Source organism: Propithecus coquereli, unplaced genomic scaffold (genome assembly GCF_000956105.1).
Source record: "Propithecus coquereli isolate 6110/MARCELLA unplaced genomic scaffold, Pcoq_1.0 Scaffold16, whole genome shotgun sequence".
Lineage (NCBI taxonomy): Eukaryota > Metazoa > Chordata > Mammalia > Primates > Indriidae > Propithecus > Propithecus coquereli.
Genome location: NW_012140524.1, coordinates 2,103,903 through 2,112,642, shown reverse-complemented (window position 1 = coordinate 2,112,642; position 8,740 = coordinate 2,103,903). Strand labels below are relative to the sequence as shown.

Genomic DNA, 8,740 nt, shown 5'->3' with positions numbered 1-8,740 from the left:
TGTCCAGATAATTTCTTTCTATTTTTTAGTAGAGACAGGGTCTCGCTCTTGTTCAGGCTGGTCTCGAACTCCTGACCTTGAGTGATCCACCCGCCTCGGCCTCCCAGAGTGCTAGGATTACAGGCGTGAGCCACCGCACCCAGCCAATTTTTGTTTTTTTAAAACACAAAGTTAATTTTTATTTCAAATGAGAAGAGGATATAGTCAATTATAAGTTTCAAAAGGTTGACAAATACCACAAACATTGCACAGCTAGAAAAATGACAGTATTTTATTAATTGGGTGACTCAAGTATATAGTTGTACATTTTCTTGGGCCTGTGATCTTTGCTTCATATGACAACCATTTTGTAAAATCATTTTAGGGTCTACACAGAGACTAGAAAGATAATCCAATCTTTCCTCTGATATTGTTGATTGAATTACTTCTTGCTACTGATAGTTTAGAAAAGTTTTTGTTTTCAGCTTCACAACTTGTTACATAATGCCACATAAATTTTTAGGATTATTGACAAGTTAAGAAAAACTCTATCAAGTTTCTTTCACATACAATTCATAAGATTTCAGGGCACCTTAGCTTTTTTTTTTCTTAATCTATTTCAAAATATTAAGGGGGTACACATGTTTTTGTTCCATGGGTACCCTGTACAATGCTTAAATTAGGGCTTTTGGTGTGCCCATCACCAGAATAGTGTTCATTGTACCCAATCGGTAAGTTTTTACCCTCACCCCAATCTACACTCTCCCCACTTCTTGGGTTATGCTCAGTAATTTTTGACTGTGAATAAGCCAATGTGCCATTTTTTTCTTTAGTGATTCTCTTTTTGGTGGCATCTTTAAGAATCCCAGGGTCACAAAGATTTATACCTATGTTGTCTTCTAAGATTTTTATAGTTTTAGCTCTTACATTAAGGCTCACTTTGTTTTTGTTGTTGTTGTTTCCGCTGTTGAGATAGAGTCTCACTCTGCTGCCCAGCCTAGAGTGCAGTGGTGTCATCACAGCTCACTACAACCTCAAAGCCCTGGGCTCAAGATATCCTCCTGCCTCAACCTCCTGAGTAGCTGGGACTACATGCACACATCACCACACTGGGCTAATTTTTAAATTTTTTGTAGAGACAGGGTGTTGCTATGTTGGTCAGGCTGGTCTCAAACTCCTGGCCTCAAGTGATCCTTTTGCCTTGGCCTCTCAAAGTTCTAGGATTAAAGGCATGAGCCACTATACCCAGCCCTGCTTTGAGTTTTGATTAAATTTTATATATGGTATAAGGGGGTGGGTGGGTCAAACTTCAGTATTTTGAATGTGGATATCCAGTAATCCCAAAACCATTTGATGAAAAAACTTATTTCCTCCACTGAATTGTTGGCATCCTTGTTGAAGATCAATTGATCATAACCGTGAGGGCTTATTTCTGAATTTCCAATGCTATTCCATTGGTCTACATGTCTATTTTATGCCTGTACCACATTGTCTTGATTATTGTATCTTTGTAGTAAGTTTTGAAATAGAGATGTGTTAAGTCCTACCACTTTGTTCTCTTTTCAGGATTGTGGTTTGGCTATTCTAGGTCTATTGCATTTCCATATGAATTTTAGGATCAGCTTGTTAATTTCTATAAAAAGTCAGCTGGGATTCTGATAGGATTATGTTACATCTGTAAATCAATTTACAGCTTATTGCCACCTGTTATGGACTGAATTGTGTCCCCTCAAAATTAGTATGTTGAAGCTCTAATCACCAGTACCTCAGATTGTGACTATATTTAAAAAAAATGTAATTTAGAGATGGCATTAAGTCAAAATGAGGCCATTAGAGTGGGCCCTAATCCAATCTGACCTTATAAAGAGGAAATTTGGACAGAGAGACACCACAGATATGTGTAAACAGGGGAAAGACCAAGTGATGATACAGCTAGAAGGTGGCCATTTATAACTCAAGAAATGAGTCCTTAGAGAACACCAAAGCTGCTGACACCTTAACCTTGGGGTTACTGTCTCTAAAACTGTGAGAAAACAAATTTCTTTTGTTTAAGCCACCCAGTCTGTGGCATTTTGTTATGGCAGCTCAAACAAACTAATACACCATCTTAAAAAAATTAAATCTCCCAACATGGAACATGGGACATGGAATGTCTTTTTATTTATTTAGATCTTTACTTTCTTTCAACAATGTTTTGTAATTTTCAAAGTATAAGTTTTTCCCTTCTTTTGTTAAATTTTTTATATTTTATTCTTTTTGATACTATTGTGAAAGGAATATTTTCCTTAATTTTATTTTCAGATTGTTCATTGCTAGTGTATAGAAATGTAATTGATTTTTGTATACTGATTGTATATCCTGGAACCTTACTGAAGTCATTTATTAGTCATAATTTCTTTTCCGTAAATCCTTTAAATTCTCTGTACACAAGATCATGCCATTTGATAATAGAGATAATTTTACTTTATGACCTGCATTCCTTTTACTTCACTTTCTTCCTGAACTGTCCTATCTAAAACCTCCAGTACAATGTTAAATAGAAGTGACAAAAAAAAAAAAGTGGCAAGAGTGGACATCCTTGACTTGTTTCTGATTTTAGTCTTTCACCATTAAGTATGAAGTTAGTTGCGGGTTTTTCCTAGGTGCCCTTTATCAGGTTGGGGAAGTTCCCTTCAATTCCTAGCTTGTTGAGTGTTTATCATGAAAGGATATTGGATTCTGTCAAATGCTTTTTCTACATTGACTGAGATGATCCATTAATATGGTGAATTACATTGATTGATTTTCATACATTGAACCAACCTTGCATTCCTAGGATAAATTCTACTTGGTATCAGAGTAATAATGGCCTCCTAAAATGAGTTGGAAAATGTCCCCTCCTCTTCTATATTTTGGAAGAATTTGTGAAGAACTGGTATTATTTTCTTCTTTAAATGTCTGGTACAATCTACTACTAGTAAAGCCATCTGTAGGCTTTTTGTTGTGGGTAGCTTTCCAGTTACCAATTCAATCTCTTATTATAGATTTATTCAGATTTTCTATTTCTTCTTGAGTCAGTTTTGGTAATTTTTGTCTTTCTAGGATTTTGTCCATTTCATCTGCGTTATCTAACTTACTGGCATACAAATGTTTATAGTATTTCCTATAGGGGAATTATAAATCCTCTTATTTTTGAGGTTGGCAGTAATGTCCCCTTTCATTCCTGATTTAGTAACTTGGGTGCTCTCATTTTCTGGACAATTTACCTAACTGTCAGTTTTGTTGACCTTTTCAAAAAAACAAGTTTTGGTTTCATTGCTTTTCTCTATTGTTTTTCTGTTCTCTAGTTCATCAGTTTCTGCTCTAATATTTATTTCCTTCATTCTTCTTGCTTTGGGTTTAGTTTGCTCTTCTTTTTCTAATTTCTTGAGGTGAAAGATTAGATTATATATTTCAGATCTTTCTTATCTTTTAATACAGGCATTTACAGCTACAAATTTCCCTCTAGTACTGCTTTATCTACATGCATCCTATAAGTTTTAGCATGTTATATCTTCATTTTCATTCATCTCCAAAATATTTTATAATATACCTTATGTTTTCTTCTCTGACCCACTGGTTAAGAGTATGCTGTTTAATTTTCACATATTTATGAATCTTTCAAATTTCTTTGCTATTGATACCTTTCATTCCATTCTGATCTGAAAATATGCTTGTATGGTTACAATAATTTTTAATTTATTGAGTCTTGTTTTATGGTTAGCATATGATCTACCCTGAAAAACATTCCATGTGTACTTGATAAGAAAGCATATTCCACTGATATTGGGTCCCAAAGGTCCATCCCATAGAGCTCTATTTGGGCTAGCTGGTTTTTAGTATTGTTCAAGTATTCTAATTCTTTGTTGATCTCCTTTCTAGTTGTTCTATCCATTATTGAAAGTGGGTTGTCTATGTCTTCAACTATTGTTGTTGAATTGTCTAATTACCTCTTCATTTCTATCAGTTTTGCTTCATGGATTTTGGTGCTCTTTTATTAAGTATATATATGTTTATAATTGTTATAGCTGCCTAATGGGTTGATCCTTTTATCATTTAAAAATGTCTCTTTTTACCTCTTACAATTTTTTTGGTTTTAATATATATTGTCTTATATTTGTTCTATCCATTATTGAAAGTGGGTTGTCTATGTCTTCAACTATTGTTGTTGAATTGTCTAATTACCTCTTCATTTCTATCAGTTTTGCTTCATGGATTTTGGTGCTCTTTTATTAAGTATATATATGTTTATAATTGTTATATCTGCCTAATGGGTTGATCCTTTTATCATTTAAAAATGTCTCTTTTTACCTCTTACAATTTTTTTGGTTTTAATATATATTGTCTTATATTAATATATCCACTTCAGCTTTCTTATGGTTGTTGTTTTCATGATATATCTTTTCCCACTCTTGTGTTCTGCCTATATGTATCTTTGAACCTAAATATATCTCCTGTAGTCAACATATAGTTGCATCTTGTTCTTTTATCCAGACTGACAGTCTCTGACCTTTGATTATATTGTTTAATTCATTCACATTTAATGTTATTACTGTTATAGATGGGTTTACACCTGTCATTTTTTCCCTATATTTTGTATCTTTGTTCCTCCATTACTTCTTTACTGCTTTTATTAAGTGATTTTTTTCTAATATCACGTTTAATTCTTTTAATAATATTTTCACTACATATTTAAGTTATTTTCTTAGTGGTTGCTCTAGGGTTTATTATATACATCTTATCATAATCAACTTCAGATTTGTTTCTGCTGGGAAACAGGCTAACAGACGTGAAAAGTTTCAGGGGTTTTTCAGGGCTTTGCCTTGAAGGAATCTGTGGACATGTTAGTTCACAGAATAGAAGCTGTTTCCAACAAGGGGGGCATTGTCAGAGGACATTTGCAAAGCAACGTTTCTTCTTTGCTGCCGGCCATTGCCTTGAGCTTTTTTGCATGGCAGAAACTCGGTTTGGGTCCTTGGTGGAGAAGCTGATTAAAATGCCTGCCTAGCAGATAACATGCAGCTGGAACTATCCTAGACTTCAGGCTATTCCTGCTTCACTCCTGACTACATGTCTCTGTGTTTAGAAGACGTAGATTAGAGTAGTACACAGACTCAGTGTTCTCATTTTATACATTTTATCTTTAATTTGTATGCTCAGCTAGGTCTGTTTCTAATTTAGAGCTTAACATTGCTTATCTTAGAAAAATTTTGTAACCGTCTATTCTTGTAGACAGAATTAGGTAAGGTTTCCCCTGGAAACCTCAAAAAATGAACCGTATACGTAATTCTCTAACAAAAGACAACTATTTCCTGTAACAATAAATACTGATGTGGGACTTCACTCATGGTCTCACAGTGCACAGGGATGGTGGAGACCCCCTAACTCCCCCATCATTTAAACTGCACTTTGTCTCCATCTCAATCATTTCTCCATCTATATTATTTCTTTCTTTATTTCCTATTATTTCCAAATGCCTTGCAATGATCCTGCCTTGGGACCTGTTTTGCTGGGAGAGTAGCTAATTCCCGGCAGTTTCAACTTCATTCCAGGGAAATACAGAAATGTTACTTTTATACAGCTCTATCCCATCCTCCTCTTTTTTGTGTGTGTGCTATGATTGATAGACATATGAGATCTAAATAGGTTATAAACTCAACCAATACAGTGGTGTAGTTATTTTATATAATTTTATCTCTTTTAAAGAAGCTGAGAGAAGAAAGGAAAAGAAGCGTATATTCATGGTGCTGCTTATATTAATCTTTTATTAATAGTTTTTGGTTTTCTATTTGTTCCTGTGGATTTGAATTAGCATCTGGTATTATTTTCTTACTCCAATAAAGCTCTGATCCCAGTTATCTCCTTTGCACTATTATTGGCAAATATATCACATTCTTATGTGTTATGAGTTCAAAATTACAATTATAAACACATTTTTATACAATTGCTTTGAAAATCACTTGAGAAGAAAAAATATACATTTATACTGCTTTAAAAAAATAATTACATACTTTATCAGTACTCATTTTTTCATATGGGTTGAATTACAATTTGGGGTCACTTGTTGTAGCCTGAAGAACTTTCTTTAGTATTTCTTGCAAGGCCATTCTAGTAGGAACAAGTTTTCTCAGTTTTTCTTAAGCTGGAAATGTCTTTATTTCACCTTAACTTTTGAAAGATAGTTTTGCAAGTTATAGTATTCTTTTAAAAAAAAATTATTATGAGTTGGCAAGGTACAGTGGCTCATGAGTGAAATCCTAGCATGCTGGGAGGCCAAGGTAGGAGGATTGCTTGAGCTCAGGAGCTCAAGACCAGCCTGAGCAAGAGTAAGACCCCGTCTCTACCAAAAATAGAAAAATTAGCCAGGCATCATGGTGGGCACCTGTAGTCCCAGCTATTTGGAATGCTGAGGCAGGAGGATTGCTTGAGCCCAGGAGTTTGAGGTTGCTGTGAGCGAGGCTGATGCCATGGCACTCTAGCCCAGGCAACAGAGCGAGACTCTGTTCCCCACCCCCCAAAAAATTATTATGGGTACCTAATGGTCATATATCTTTATAGGGTGCATGTGATATTTCGCTACAAGCACACAATGTGAATAAATCAAATCAGGGTAATTGGGGTATCCATCACCTAAGGCATTTAACATTTCTTTGTGTTAGGAACATTTCAAATCTACTCTTTTAGTTATTTTAAAGTATACCCTAACTTATTGTTGATTACGTGATAGCACACTATCAAATATTGTTCATTCTATCTAACTATAGTTTTGCACCCATTAACCATCCCCACTTTATCCTCCACTCCCTGCTACCCTTGCCAATGAGTTATAGTATTCTTCGTTCAAGTTTTTCTTTCAGTAGTTTCAATATATGTCATCCTACTGCCTTCTGGCCTCCAATGTTTCTGATGAGAAGTCTGCTGTTAATCTTATTAGGATTCTCTTATACAGTTCTTTGGCTGCTTTGAAGATTTTCTCTTCATCTTTAGCTTCAGTAATTTTACTATGATATTTCTGTATCTGTATCTCTTTGTGTTTATACTACTTGAAGTTCATCAAGCTTTTCTGATGTGTAGATTAATTTTTCTCATTAAATTTGGAGCACAAAATCTGGCTTCTGAGTGGGAACCTTTGTACTGTCAGCAATCAAAGAGAGAATTAAATATGGGTGATGTTGAGAAAGGTAAGAAGATTTTTGTTCAGAAGTGTGCCCAGTGCCACACCATGGGAAAGGGAGGCAAGCACAAGACTGGGCCAAATCTCCATGGTCTCTATGGGCGGAAGACAGGTCAGGCCACTGGATTCTCTTACATAGATGCCAATAAGAACAAAGGCATCACCTGGGGAGAAGATACATTCTCCAAATGGAGAATCCCAAGAAGTACATCCCTGGAACAAAAATGATCTTTGCTGGCATTAAGAAAAAGGCAGAAAGGCCAGGCCAGACTTGATAGCTTATCTCAAAGAAGCTACTAATGAGTAATAATTGGCCACTGCCTTATTTATTATAATATAGAAATGTCTCATGACTTTTTTTTATGTATACCATAATTTAAATGGTCTCATACACTAGAATTCAGGTCATGAATGAGTGACAGAATATTTTTATTGGACAATCCTGATTTAATTAAGACTGGCTTGTGGTTAAATGAATATGATTGGTTTGGTTTTTTGAGTTTTGATAGTAATCCCATTCAGTAAATGTGATCACTGTTTTCCCCTTCTAAAGATATGACTGGACTTAAAGCAATGTTCAACTTTTCACAAAGATGGCAAATTGCCATCTGAAAATGTACTGAAGATTGCTTTTATATTTACATTTATATAACTGGTTATGTGAATATATCTAAATACTGGGGAAATCCCTTCACTGTCTCAGAACCAACCAAGACTCACCAGTGTTTTAATTTGTGTTCATTAGCTTATTAAAGGTGAGGGCTGGAAATAAGGTAGCAATGTTTATTTTATATTTTTGGTTTTCACTATGCTAATCTAATAGTCTGTGTCTACTAAAATACTGCCATTTATTTACTGAAAGGCATTTTAGTGTGGTTTATGTGTAATAACGAATAAAGAACATTTAATATTTCTCACATTTTATAGACAATCTGTAAGGTTAAATGCTTTTTAAAAGTCAATGTGACAAGAAATAGCAAATTAAACTTTTCAATTCTTTACTACCTAGGTTAGACTAAATTATAATTTAGGATTGTCTTTAAACAGCTATTCAAAAACATGCAAAACTGTAGAACTACTGTATATATGTTATTGGTAATGGTGTTTTTACCAACTCTTTAGAAGGATTAAAGTAGAGGAGATATACACAAATTAAAAATTTATGTGTGATCATAACTTAAGATAATTAAAAATAAAACCACAGATAAAAAATTTGGAAAGTTTTTAGCAATTATTTCTTCAAATATTTTTTTCCTGCTCCTTTCTCTTTTCATTCTGATATTCCCATTACATGTATGTTAACATGCTTAATGGTATTTCATAGTCCTTTGAATTTCTGTTCAGCTTTCTTCATCCTATTTTCTCTCTGTTCTTTGGAGTGCACATACTCTATCAATTTATCTTCAAGTTCATTCTTTCCCCTGCCAGCTCAAATCTATTATTAAGTCCCTCTACTCAGGTTTTTTTTTTTGAGACAGAGTCTCACTCTGCTGCCAGGGCTAGAGTGCCATGGCGTCAGCCTAGCTCATAGCAACCTCAAACTCCTGGGCTCAAGCAATCCTCCTGCCT

General features: G+C 34.6%; 1 protein-coding gene and 1 pseudogene across 2 annotated transcripts in view; one reads left to right on the top strand and one right to left on the bottom strand.

Annotated features, from left to right (window-relative positions):
* Positions 1 to 8,740, bottom strand: part of AMN1 (antagonist of mitotic exit network 1 homolog (S. cerevisiae)) — a 57,708-nt gene that overhangs the window by 36,400 nt on the left and 12,568 nt on the right. The window lies entirely within an intron of this gene.
* LOC105807609 lies at positions 7,160 to 7,478 on the top strand (annotated as a pseudogene).